A 12,728-nucleotide genomic window follows, 5' to 3' on the forward strand; every position below is an offset into this window, starting at 1 on the left:
ACTGTCAGCCGCCCACAGGAAGCTTCTCCCCACTTTTCCTCACCGTCTCTTCACCTTTTCCTCAGGCATCACCTGGGTCCTCAGGAAACCTAGTTCCCTAGGCAGCGTGGACGCAGCTCCACTTGGTCCCGAAGCCAAAACCCCAGCGAGCCCTAAGGAGATGGAGACCGAGCTCCTCTCAGCAGAGACGCTGAGCCGGGCGTCCTACCCGAAGGCCCCCGCCCCCGCGCCTGAGGAGGCTCAACTCCTCTCAGCTGTGCTCCGAATCGAGTTCGCAGGGAAGGAGCATGCGCTGTGGGTCAGAGGCGAACTCGGCGCCACCCTGTGGTCAGTGCAGGAAGTGCAGGCCGCGCCTCCCTCACAGGTCACTGGAGGCAGCGCGCCCTACAGACAGGACTGCTGAATCCATTAAACTGGAAATTCAAACTAAAATGGAGTCTCTATCCCAAAAGTTTTCTAAAATTAGTTAAGGAACAATCAGTTGGAAACCATTTGCAATGAAGTGAATGTAGATGCAAACTTTACAACTTATACCAAATTCACTCAAAGTTATTCAGAGGCAAATTTTATTTTAGTTTATAATTTATTTTTGGCTGCGTTGGGTCTTCGTTGCTGCATGTGGGCTTTCTCTAGTTGCGTCGAGCGGGGCTACTCTTCATTGCGGTGCACGGGCTTCTCATTGCGGTGGCTTCTCTTGTTGGGGAGCACGGGCTCTAGGCGCGCAGGCTTCAGTAGTTGTGCCGCGCAGGCTTAGTTGCTCTGCGGCATGTGAGATCTCCCCGGACCAGGGCTCGAGCCTGTGTCCCCTGCACTGGCAGGCGGACTCTTAACCACTGCGTCACCAGGGGAGTCCCCACAGACAAATTTTAAATACAAAACTATTCAAGGGGCTTCCCTGGTGGTGCAGTGGTTGAGAATCTGCCTGCTAATGCAGGGGACACGGGTTCGAGCCCTGGTCCGGGAAGATCCCACATGCCGCGGAGCAACTAGGCCCGGGAGCCACAACTACTGAGCCTGCACGTCTGGAGCCTGTGCTCCGCAACAAGAGAGGCCGCAGAAGTGAGAGGCCTGCGCACCGCGATGAAGAGTGGCCCCCACTTGCCACAACTAGAGACAGCCTTCGCACAGAAACGAAGACCCAACACAGCCAAAAATAAAATGAATTAATTAATCAATTAAAAAAAAACAAAAAAAGGTGTCTCTCAAATTTAACTTCCAGAATATATTCAGGAAAAACGCATATGCCCTTTTTGACCCACTAAAGAAGCGGGCAATGCAAATCAACACTACAAAGAGGTATCGTTCCGAATCAGAAAAAAGGACCATCCTCACAAAGGGTAAAAACCAGATATGCAGGACAGGGAGAGGAGAAAAGGGAGCCTTGTTACGCTGAAGGGGGGAATGTAAATTGCCAACGGCCACCCTGGAGAAGTGTACTGTGTTTCCTAAAACATCTAAACCACAGAGCTACAAAGCATAGGGTGCTTCCACTCATGGGCCTATATCTTGGAAAAACCAAAAATCCACAGGATGCAGGCGCCCCGTTTACTGCTGCTATCTTTACAACAGCCTCGACTTGGGTACAACTTAAAAGTCCTTGGAAGGAAACAATGGTGAAAGAAAACTTGGTACTTAAGCACAACAAAATATTACTCAGCCCAGAAATCCATGAAATGAGGCCAGTTGCAGCAACTCAGGGGGACTTATGCACGGTCACTGAGAGTGAAATAAGTTAGACAGCAAAAGAAACTTATCATGAGATATCACTTATAAAGGGAATCTAAAGATCGCCAAACATGAACTGAATTACAAACAGAACACCATCACACGTTTACAAAACACACTTATGGCTGCTTAAGCGGAAAAGTGTGGTGCGGTGATGCATAAACCAGGAGGTTGTAATTGGCACAGATACCGTTCCATACACCAATAATGTAATCGCCAAGACATACTCATTGCTCAAGGAACTGGACTCAGCACACTCTATTCACAGAAAAAACATATATCTGACTACTAGAAACTAGAAAAGAATTTATTGATGTCTCTCTGTAAGTGACTCAAGTGGATGTACAGCGCCAAGAAACACAACACTGCAAATCAGCTACACCGCATTATAAAAATTAATTATAAAAAAAAAAAAAACGACAGTGAGAGAGAGAGGAATTCTTACAAAATATGATCAGGGGCTGTGATGCAACTGGACTGACCACATCTACACTCACAGCTGAATGGGACGTAAGGCTGGACACCCTAACCCTAACCCAAACCCTAACCCTAACCCTACCTTAACCCTAACCCTAACCCAACAGTAACCCTAACCCTACCTTAACCCTAACCCTAACCCAACACTAACCCTAACCCTAAACCTAAACCCTAACCCTAACCCCTAACCCTAACCCAACCCTAAGCCTAACCCTAACCCCTAGCCCTAGCCCTAACCCTGACCCTAACCCCTAACCCTTAACCCCTAACCCCTAACCCTAACCAAGTTCACAAGTAAACTTCTCGCCCACCTGGAGAGAGTGATTTAATTTTAAAGAGTAAAGACACAATCAGCTCAGTAATTGGCCACGGGGGCTTGAGGGGCCAAGGCTAACCTGAGCTGGAGGAACGTGGGTGCCTGCCTGGACGCTCAGAGGCCAAGGGCTGCTCTGAGACCTGCTTGGACACCCGTGCAGATGGAACAAAGGATGCCTCCAGTCCCAAGAGGGCCCCACCAGCCCTCAAGAACGCAACACCAGACTTCCCTGGTGGCGCAGTGGTTAAGAATCCACCTGCCAATGCAGGGGACACGGGTTTGAGCCCTGGCCCGGGAAGATCCCACATGCTGTGGAGCAACTAAGCCCGTGCGCCACAACTACTGAGCCTGCGCTCTAGAACCCGCGAGCCACAACTGCTGAAGCCCACGCGCTTACAGCCTGTGCTCTGCAACAAGAGAAGCCACTGCAACGAGAAGCCCCCACTCGCCGCAACTAGAGAAAGCCTCCGTGCAGCAATGAAGACCCAACACAGCCAAAAATAAATTAATTAATTAATTTGTTTGTTTTTTTAAAAAGGCAGCACCTGGGGGCTGGCAGACTGATGCACCGAGTCTTACATCACGTCTACTTAGTATCCTGCATGTCAGGGCCATGCTGGACCTGGGGCTGCCCAGACAGAGTGGGGCCTGCATCACCCTTCCCAGGAGGGAGGGTGGTGGGAAACCCTGCATGACCTCTGAGGCCCTAAGAACCCTTAACTAAGGCTGAGCTCAATTTGAAACAGTGGGTGACCAGAGCAGACATTTCATTCATCTATCAATCAGAATCCAGCACTGGAGGAGCAGAAAACAATGGCCTCGCTCAACCTTGACGCTAATCCTGACATGGACCCTAACCCTGAACTCTGATCCTGACCCTAAGCCCTGACCTAACCTTAGCCTAACCCGTACCCTAACCCTGTACCTTACCCTAACCCATGCTCTACCCGCATCCTACCTGTACCCCAACTCTCACCCATACCCTAACACCCACTCTAACACAGAACCCTAACACCCTGAGACCAAAACCATAAACCTTAACCAATAAGCAAAACCATAACCATAACCAAACCATAAAATATATTCATTAACCATACCCATAAATAACTCATTAACCATAAAACTTAAACCATAACAGCAACCATAAACCATACACAGCCCCAACCCTCACACCAGCCCCAGCCCTAATGCTAACCCTCCAAACCACTTACACCAAGCCAAGTCTAGTCAGATTACACAAATACATCTTGGAAAAGAAAACTGGGGAATTCTCTGGTGGCCCAGTGGTTAGGACTCTGTGCTTTCAGTGCCAAAGGCTCGGGTTCGATCCCTGACTGGGGAACTAAGATCCCACAAGCCATGGGATGTGGCCAAAATAAATAAATAAATAAAATGAAATAAAACCACTATTTTAAAAAAGATTTTAAAAATACAGAAAAAAAAAAGAAAACTACCCCAGTATAACTTATAAATATGAATGTAAAAATCGATCACAAAATAATAGCAACATGAAACCAACAGAACTTTAAATGGATAATGCCATAAGCAAGTATCTCTACACCAGAAATTTCAGGTTGCTCAACATATTAAAAGTAAGCAATGTATTAAACCACAAAAATGGTGTGAAGTAAAAACCCATAATCACGTCAATTAATGCAAAAAATCTACAATGAAAATCCAGTGTTATTTCATGGTAAACACTCAAGAAAGCAGGAATAAAAGGAAATCTGTTCAATATGGAAAAGAGTAGTACAAAAAGCCACAGCAAACACCATGCTCAATGTTAAAGACTGAACGATTTACTCCTGAAATCAGGAACAAGGCCAGGAAGCTGGCCTTCGTCACCGTTACTCAATAGCGTACTGGAAGTTCTACCCAGAATCTTGAGGAAGGAAATAAAAGGCATCCGTGGGTGAATGGAAAAATTAAAACTGTGTCTCTTCACAGAACATAGGTCACATCATCTTATATATAAAACTACCTATAATCAGCAAAGAAATTATTTGAGCTAATCAACTAATTAAGCAAAGTTATAGAACAAAGTATCAATTCATGAAAATCTATCTTATATGCATACGCTGGCAAAAAATAATCTGAAAAAGAATTTATGAAAACAATTCCATTTTTAATAATGTCAACATCAATATTTAGGAGTATATTTAATCAAGGTACAAGACTTGTTTTTATGTCTGTGAAGTGGTATGTTTGAAATTACTGGAAAGTCAATTACTTTTCAAAACATCATGTATGTCAATAGCATGCCAGAAAAGCAGAGAAAACATCAAACTTCCATATAGAAGCCAAGCCTTACCCAGATCCAGTTCACCCAAAGTCCACATGTCATTTAGAGGCACTGTGGGAAGGTTATATTAGGAGCCGCTGTCCTCCGTGTTGTGGACGACCTGGATATGGTAGAAACAGTGGGATTTTTGAATTCCAATTTTCCACTTCATTCCACAAAAAAACTATTAGAACTAATAAATTAATTCAGTAAAGTTGCAAAATCAATACACAGAAATCAGCTGCATTTCTAAACACTAATAATGAACCATCAGAAAGAGAAAGAAAGCAGCCCTATTTACAAATGCATCAAAAAGAACAAAATACCCACTGGGAATAAAGCCAACCAAGGAGGTGAAAGACCTGCACACTGAAAACTTTAAGACATTGATGAAGACATTGAAAAGCACGCCAGTAAATGGAAAGATATCCTGTTCTCATGGAATGGAACAATTAATATTGTTAAAATATCCATTCTACCCAAAGCAATGGACACAGTGAATGCAATCCCTCCCAAAATTCCATGGTATTTTCCCCCCAAATAGAGCAAATCCTCCTAATAGCTGTGGGGAACCACAAAGGACCCCAAATAGCCAAAGAAACCCTGAAAAAAGAGAACGGGCTGGGGGCATCTCCCTCCCTGACGTCACACTCTGCTGAGAAGCCACAGTCACCAAAACAGTGCGGAACTGGCTCAAAACGGGCACAGGGACCAGAGGAACAGGACAGAGAGCCCAGAATTCAACCCACACGGACGGGGTCGGTGAATTTATGACACAGGGACCAAGGACACACCAAGGAGCACGACACTCCCCACGATAAATGGTGCTGGGAAAACTGGACGCCCCATAGCTCACGCTGGCTACCCTGCACACAAACCTGACCAAACACCCAGCTTTCCACGCCAAGCCCTCCCTCGCTCACACGAAGACGGACCCCCTCAACTGTCAGCCGCCCACAGGAAGCTTCTCCCCACTTTTCCTCACCGTCTCTTCACCTTTTCCTCAGGCATCACCTGGGTCCTCAGGAAACCTAGTTCCCTAGGCAGCGTGGACGCATCTCCACTTGGTCCCGAAGCCAAAACCCCAGCGAGGCCTAAGGGGACGGAGACCGAGCTCCTCTCAGCAGAGACGCTGAGCCGGGCGTCCTACCCGAAGGCCCCCGCCCCCGCCCCCGCGCCTGAGGAGGCTCAACTCCTCTCAGCTGTGCTCCGAATCGAGTTCGCAGGGAAGGAGCATGCGCTGTGGGTCAGAGAGGCGAACTCGGCGCCACCCTGTGGTCAGTGCAGGAAGTGCAGGCCGCGCCTCCCTCACAGGTCACTGGAGGCAGCTCACCCTACAGACAGGACTGCTGAATCCATTAAACTGGAAACTCAAACTAAAATGGAGTCTCTATCCCAAAAGTTTTCTAAAATTAGTTAAGGAACAATCAGTTGGAAACCGTTTGCAATGAAGTGAATGTAGATGCAAACTTTACAACTTATACCAAATTCACTCAAAGTTATTCAGAGGCAAATTTTATTTTAGTTTATAATTTATTTTTGGCTGCGTTGGGTCTTCGTTGCTGCACGTGGGCTTTCTCTAGTTGCGTCGAGCGGGGCTACTCTTCGTTGCGGTGCACGGGCTTCTCATTGCGGTGGCTTCTCTTGTTGGGGAGCACGGGCTCTAGGCGTGCAGGCTTCAGTAGTTGTGCCGCGCAGGCTTAGTTGCTCTGCGGCATGTGGGATCTCCCCGGACCAGGGCTCGAGCCCGTGTCCCCTGCACTGGCAGGCGGAGTCTTAACCACTGCATCACCAGGGGAGTCCCCACAGACAAATTTTAAATACAAAACTATTCAAGGGGCTTCCCTGGTGGTGCAGTGGTTGAGAATCTGCCTGCTAATGCAGGGGACACGGGTTCGAGCCCTGGTCCGGGAAGATCCCACATGCCGCGGAGCAACTAGGCCCGGGAGCCACAACTACTGAGCCTGCGCGTCTGGAGCCTGTGCTCCGCAACAAGAGAGGCCGCAGAAGTGAGAGGCCTGCGCACCGCGATGAAGAGTGGCCCCCGCTTGCCACAACTAGAGACAGCCTTCGCACAGAAACGAAGACCCAACACAGGCAAAAATAAAATGAATTAATTAATGAATTAAAAAAAACAAAAAAAGGTGTCTCTCAAATTTAACTTCCAGAATATATTCAGCAAAAACGCATACGCCCTTTTTGTCCCACTAAAGAAGCGGGCAATGCAAATCAACACTACAAACAGGTATCGCTCCGAATCAGAAAAAAGGACCATCCTCACAAAGGGTAAAAACCAGATATGCAGGACAGGGAGAGGAGAAAAGGGAGCCTTGTTACGCTGAAGGGGGGAATGTAAATTGCCAACGGCCACCCTGGAGAAGTGTACTGTGTTTCCTAAAACATCTAAGCCACAGAGCTACAAAGCATAGGGTGCTTCCACTCATGGGTCTGTATCTTGGAAAAACCAAAAATCCACAGGACGCAGGCGCCCCGTTTACTGCTGCTATCTTTACAACAGCCTCGACTTGGGTACAACTTAAAAGTCCTTGGAAGGAAACAATGGTGAAAGAAAACTTGGTACTTAAGCACAACGGAGTATTACTCAGCCCAGAAATCCATGAAATGAGGCCAGTTGCAGCAACTCAGGGGGACTTATGTACGGTCACTGAGAGTGAAATAAGTTAGACAGCAAAAGAAACTTATCATGAGATATCACTTATAAAGGGAATCTAAAGATCGCCAAACATGAACTGAATTACAAACAGAACACCATCACACATTTACAAAACACAGTTATGGCTGCTTAAGTGGAAAAGTGTGGTGCGGTGATGCATAAACCAGGAGGTTGTAATTGGCACAGATACCGTTCCATACACCAATAATGTAATCGCCAAGACATACTCATTGCTCAAGGAACTGGACTCAGCACACTCTATTCACAGAAAAAACATATATCTGACTACTAGAAACTAGAAAAGAATTTATTGATGTCTCTCTGTAAGTGACTCAAGTGGATGTACAGCACCAAGAAACACAACATTGCAAATCAGCTACACCCCATTATAAAAATTAATTATAAAAAAAAAAAAAAACGACAGTGAGAGAGAGAGGAATTCTTACAAAATATGATCAGGGGCTGTGATGCAACTGGACTGACCACATCTACACTCACAGCTGAATGGGACGTAAGGCTGGACACCCTAACCCTAACCCAAACCCTAACCCTAACCCTACCTTAACCCTAACCCTAACCCAACAGTAACCCTAACCCTACCTTAACCCTAACCCTAACCCAACACTAACCCTAACCCTAAACCTAAACCCTAACCCTAACCCCTAACCCTAACCCAACCCTAAGCCTAACCCTAACCCCTAGCCCTAGCCCTAACCCTGACCCTAACCCCTAACCCTTAACCCCTAACCCCTAACCCTCACCAAGTTCACAAGTAAACTTCTCGCCCACCTGGAGAGAGTGATTTAATTTTAAAGAGTAAAGACACAATCAGCTCAGTAATTGGCCACGGGGGCTTGAGGGGCCAAGGCTAACCTGAGCTGGAGGAACGTGGGTGCCTGCCTGGACGCTCAGAGGCCAAGGGCTGCTCTGAGACCTGCTTGGACACCCGTGCAGATGGAACAAAGGATGCCTCCAGTCCCAAGAGAGCCCCACCAGCCCTCAAGAACGCAACACCAGACTTCCCTGGTGGCGCAGTGGTTAAGAATCCACCTGCCAATGCAGGGGACACGGGTTTGAGCCCTGGCCCGGGAAGATCCCACATGCTGTGGAGCAACTAAGCCCGTGCGCCACAACTACTGAGCCTGCGCTCTAGAACCCGCGAGCCACAACTGCTGAAGCCCACGCGCTTACAGCCTGTGCTCTGCAACAAGAGAAGCCACTGCAACGAGAAGCCCCCACTCGCCGCAACTAGAGAAAGCCTCCGTGCAGCAATGAAGACCCAACACAGCCAAAAATAAATTAATTAATTAATTTGTTTGTTTTTTTAAAAAGGCAGCACCTGGGGGCTGGCAGACTGATGCACCGAGTCTTACATCACGTCTACTTAGTATCCTGCATGTCAGGGCCATGCTGGACCTGGGGCTGCCCAGACAGAGTGGGGCCTGCATCACCCTTCCCAGGAGGGAGGGTGGTGGGAAACCCTGCATGACCTCTGAGGCCCTAAGAACCCTTAACTAAGGCTGAGCTCAATTTGAAACAGTGGGTGACCAGAGCAGACATTTCATTCATCTATCAATCAGAATCCAGCACTGGAGGAGCAGAAAACAATGGCCTCGCTCAACCTTGACGCTAATCCTGACATGGACCCTAACCCTGAACTCTGATCCTGACCCTAAGCCCTGACCTAACCTTAGCCTAACCCGTACCCTAACCCTGTACCTTACCCTAACCCATGCTCTACCCGCATCCTACCTGTACCCCAACTCTCACCCATACCCTAACACCCACTCTAACACAGAACCCTAACACCCTGAGACCAAAACCATAAACCTTAACCAATAAGCAAAACCATAACCATAACCAAACCATAAAATATATTCATTAACCATACCCATAAATAACTCATTAACCATAAAACTTAAACCATAACAGCAACCATAAACCATACACAGCCCCAACCCTCACACCAGCCCCAGCCCTAATGCTAACCCTCCAAACCACTTACACCAAGCCAAGTCTAGTCAGATTATACAAATACATCTTGGAAAAGAAAACTGGGGAATTCTCTGGTGGCCCAGTGGTTAGGACTCTGTGCTTTCAGTGCCAAGGGCTCGGGTTCGATCCCTGACTGGGGAACTAAGATCCCACAAGCCATGGGATGTGGCCAAAATAAATAAATAAATAAAATGAAATAAAACCACTATTTTAAAAAAGATTTTAAAAATACAGAAAAAAAAAGAAAACTACCCCAGTATAACTGATAAATATGAATGTAAAAATCGATCACAAAATACTAGCAACATGAAACCAACAGAACTTTAAATGGATAATGCCATAAGCAAGTATCTCTACACCAGAAATTTCAGGTTGCTCAACATATTAAAAGTAAGCAATGTATTAAACCACAAAAATGGTGTGAAGTAAAAACCCATAATCACGTCAATTAATGCAAAAAATCTACAATGAAAATCCAGTGTTATTTCATGGTAAACACTCAAGAAAGCAGGAATAAAAGGAAATCTGTTCAATATGGAAAAGAGTAGTACAAAAAGCCACAGCAAACACCATGCTCAATGTTAAAGACTGAACGATTTACTCCTGAAATCAGGAACAAGGCCAGGAAGCTGGCCTTCGTCACCGTTACTCAATAGCGTACTGGAAGTTCTACCCAGAATCTTGAGGAAGGAAATAAAAGGCATCCGTGGGTGAATGGAAAAATTAAAACTGTGTCTCTTCACAGAACATAGGTCACATCATCTTATATATAAAACTACCTATAATCAGCAAAGAAATTATTTGAGCTAATCAACTAATTAAGCAAACTTATAGAACAAAGTATCAATTCATGAAAATCTATCTTATATGCATACGCTGGCAAAAAATAATCTGAAAAAGAATTTATGAAAACAATTCCATTTTTAATAATGTCAACATCAATATTTAGGAGTATATTTAATCAAGGTACAAGACTTGTTTTTATGTCTGTGAAGTGGTATGTTTGAAATTACTGGAAAGTCAATTACTTTTCAAAACATCATGTATGTCAATAGCATGCCAGAAAAGCAGAGAAAACATCAAACTTCCATATAGAAGCCAAGCCTTACCCAGATCCAGTTCACCCAAAGTCCACATGTCATTTAGAGGCACTGTGGGAAGGTTATATTAGGAGCCGCTGTCCTCCGTGTTGTGGACGACCTGGATATGGTAGAAACAGTGGGATTTTTGAATTCCAATTTTCCACTTCATTCCACAAAAAAACTATTAGAACTAATAAATTAATTCAGTAAAGTTGCAAAATCAATACACAGAAATCAGCTGCATTTCTAAACACTAATAATGAACCATCAGAAAGAGAAAGAAAGCAGCCCTATTTACAAATGCATCAAAAAGAACAAAATACCCACTGGGAATAAAGCCAACCAAGGAGGTGAAAGACCTGCACACTGAAAACTTTAAGACATTGATGAAGACATTGAAAAGCACACCAGTAAATGGAAAGATATCCTGTTCTCATGGAATGGAACAATTAATATTGTTAAAATATCCATTCTACCCAAAGCAATGGACACAGTGAATGCAATCCCTCCCAAAATTCCATGGTATTTTCCCCCCAAATAGAGCAAATCCTCCTAATAGCTGTGGGGAACCACAAAGGACCCCAAATAGCCAAAGAAACCCTGAAAAAAGAGAACGGGCTGGGGGCATCTCCCTCCCTGACGTCACACTCTGCTGAGAAGCCACAGTCACCAAAACAGTGCGGAACTGGCTCAAAACGGGCACAGGGACCAGAGGAACAGGACAGAGAGCCCAGAATTCAACCCACACGGACGGGGTCGGTGAATTTATGACACAGGGACCAAGGACACACCAAGGAGCACGACACTCCCCACGATAAATGGTGCTGGGAAAACTGGACGCCCCATAGCTCACGCTGGCTACCCTGCACACAAACCTGACCAAACACCCAGCTTTCCACGCCAAGCCCTCCCTCGCTCACACGAAGACGGACCCCCTCAACTGTCAGCCGCCCACAGGAAGCTTCTCCCCACTTTTCCTCACCGTCTCTTCACCTTTTCCTCAGGCATCACCTGGGTCCTCAGGAAACCTAGTTCCCTAGGCAGCGTGGACGCAGCTCCACTTGGTCCCGAAGCCGAAACCCCAGCGAGCCCTAAGGAGATGGAGACCGAGCTCCTCTCAGCAGAGACGCTGAGCCGGGCGTCCTACCCGAAGGCCCCCGCCCCCGCGCCTGAGGAGGCTCAACTCCTCTCAGCTGTGCTCCGAATCGAGTTCGCAGGGAAGGAGCATGCGCTGTGGGTCAGAGGCGAACTCGGCGCCACCCTGTGGTCAGTGCAGGAAGTGCAGGCCGCGCCTCCCTCACAGGTCACTGGAGGCAGCGCACCCTACAGACAGGACTGCTGAATCCATTAAACTGGAAATTCAAACTAAAATGGAGTCTCTATCCCAAAAGTTTTCTAAAATTAGTTAAGGAACAATCAGTTGGAAACCATTTGCAATGAAGTGAATGTAGATGCAAACTTTACAACTTATACCAAATTCACTCAAAGTTATTCAGAGGCAAATTTTATTTTAGTTTATAATTTATTTTTGGCTGCGTTGGGTCTTCGTTGCTGCATGTGGGCTTTCTCTAGTTGCGTCGAGCGGGGCTACTCTTCGTTGTGGTGCACGGGCTTCTCATTGCGGTGGCTTCTCTTGTTGGGGAGCACGGGCTCTAGGCGCGCAGGCTTCAGTAGTTGTGCCGCGCAGGCTTAGTTGCTCTGCGGCATGTGGGATTCTCCCCGGACCAGGGCTCGAGCCCGTGTCCCCTGCACTGGCAGGCGGACTCTTAACCACTGCGTCACCAGGGGAGTCCCCACAGACAAATTTTAAATACAAAACTATTCAAGGGGCTTCCCTGGTGGCGCAGTGGTTGAGAATCTGCCTGCTAATGCAGGGGACACGGGTTCGAGCCCTGGTCTGGGAAGATCCCACATGCCGCGGAGCAACTAGGCTCGGGAGCCACAACTACTGAGACTGCGCGTCTGGAGCCTGTACTCCGCAACAAGAGAGGCCGCGGAAGTGAGAGGCCTGCGCACCGTGATGAAGAGTGGCCCCCGCTTGCCACAACTAGAGACAGCCTTCGCACAGAAACGAAGACCCAACACAGCCAAAAATAAAATGAATTAATCAATTAAAAAAAACAAAAAAAGGTGTCTCTCAAATTTAACTTCCAGAATATATTCAGGAAAAACGCATAT

The 12,728-nt window shown here is 46.7% G+C and overlaps 1 long non-coding RNA gene across 1 annotated transcript; it reads right to left on the reverse strand.

The window, feature by feature from the left end:
• Window positions 1-12,070: 12,070 nt before the first annotated feature.
• On the reverse strand, window positions 12,071-12,500 carry LOC309622082. The gene is made up of 2 exons (XR_014240481.1): window positions 12,333-12,500; window positions 12,071-12,296 (listed from the first exon to the last, which is right to left on the reverse strand). It is a non-coding gene; the product is annotated as an uncharacterized lncRNA (long non-coding RNA).
• Between the last annotated feature and the right edge of the window lie 228 nt (window positions 12,501-12,728).

The sequence above is a fragment of the Balaenoptera borealis genome (assembly GCF_965194805.1).
Source record: "Balaenoptera borealis genome assembly, contig: HAP1_SCAFFOLD_1499, whole genome shotgun sequence".
NCBI lineage: Eukaryota > Metazoa > Chordata > Mammalia > Artiodactyla > Balaenopteridae > Balaenoptera > Balaenoptera borealis.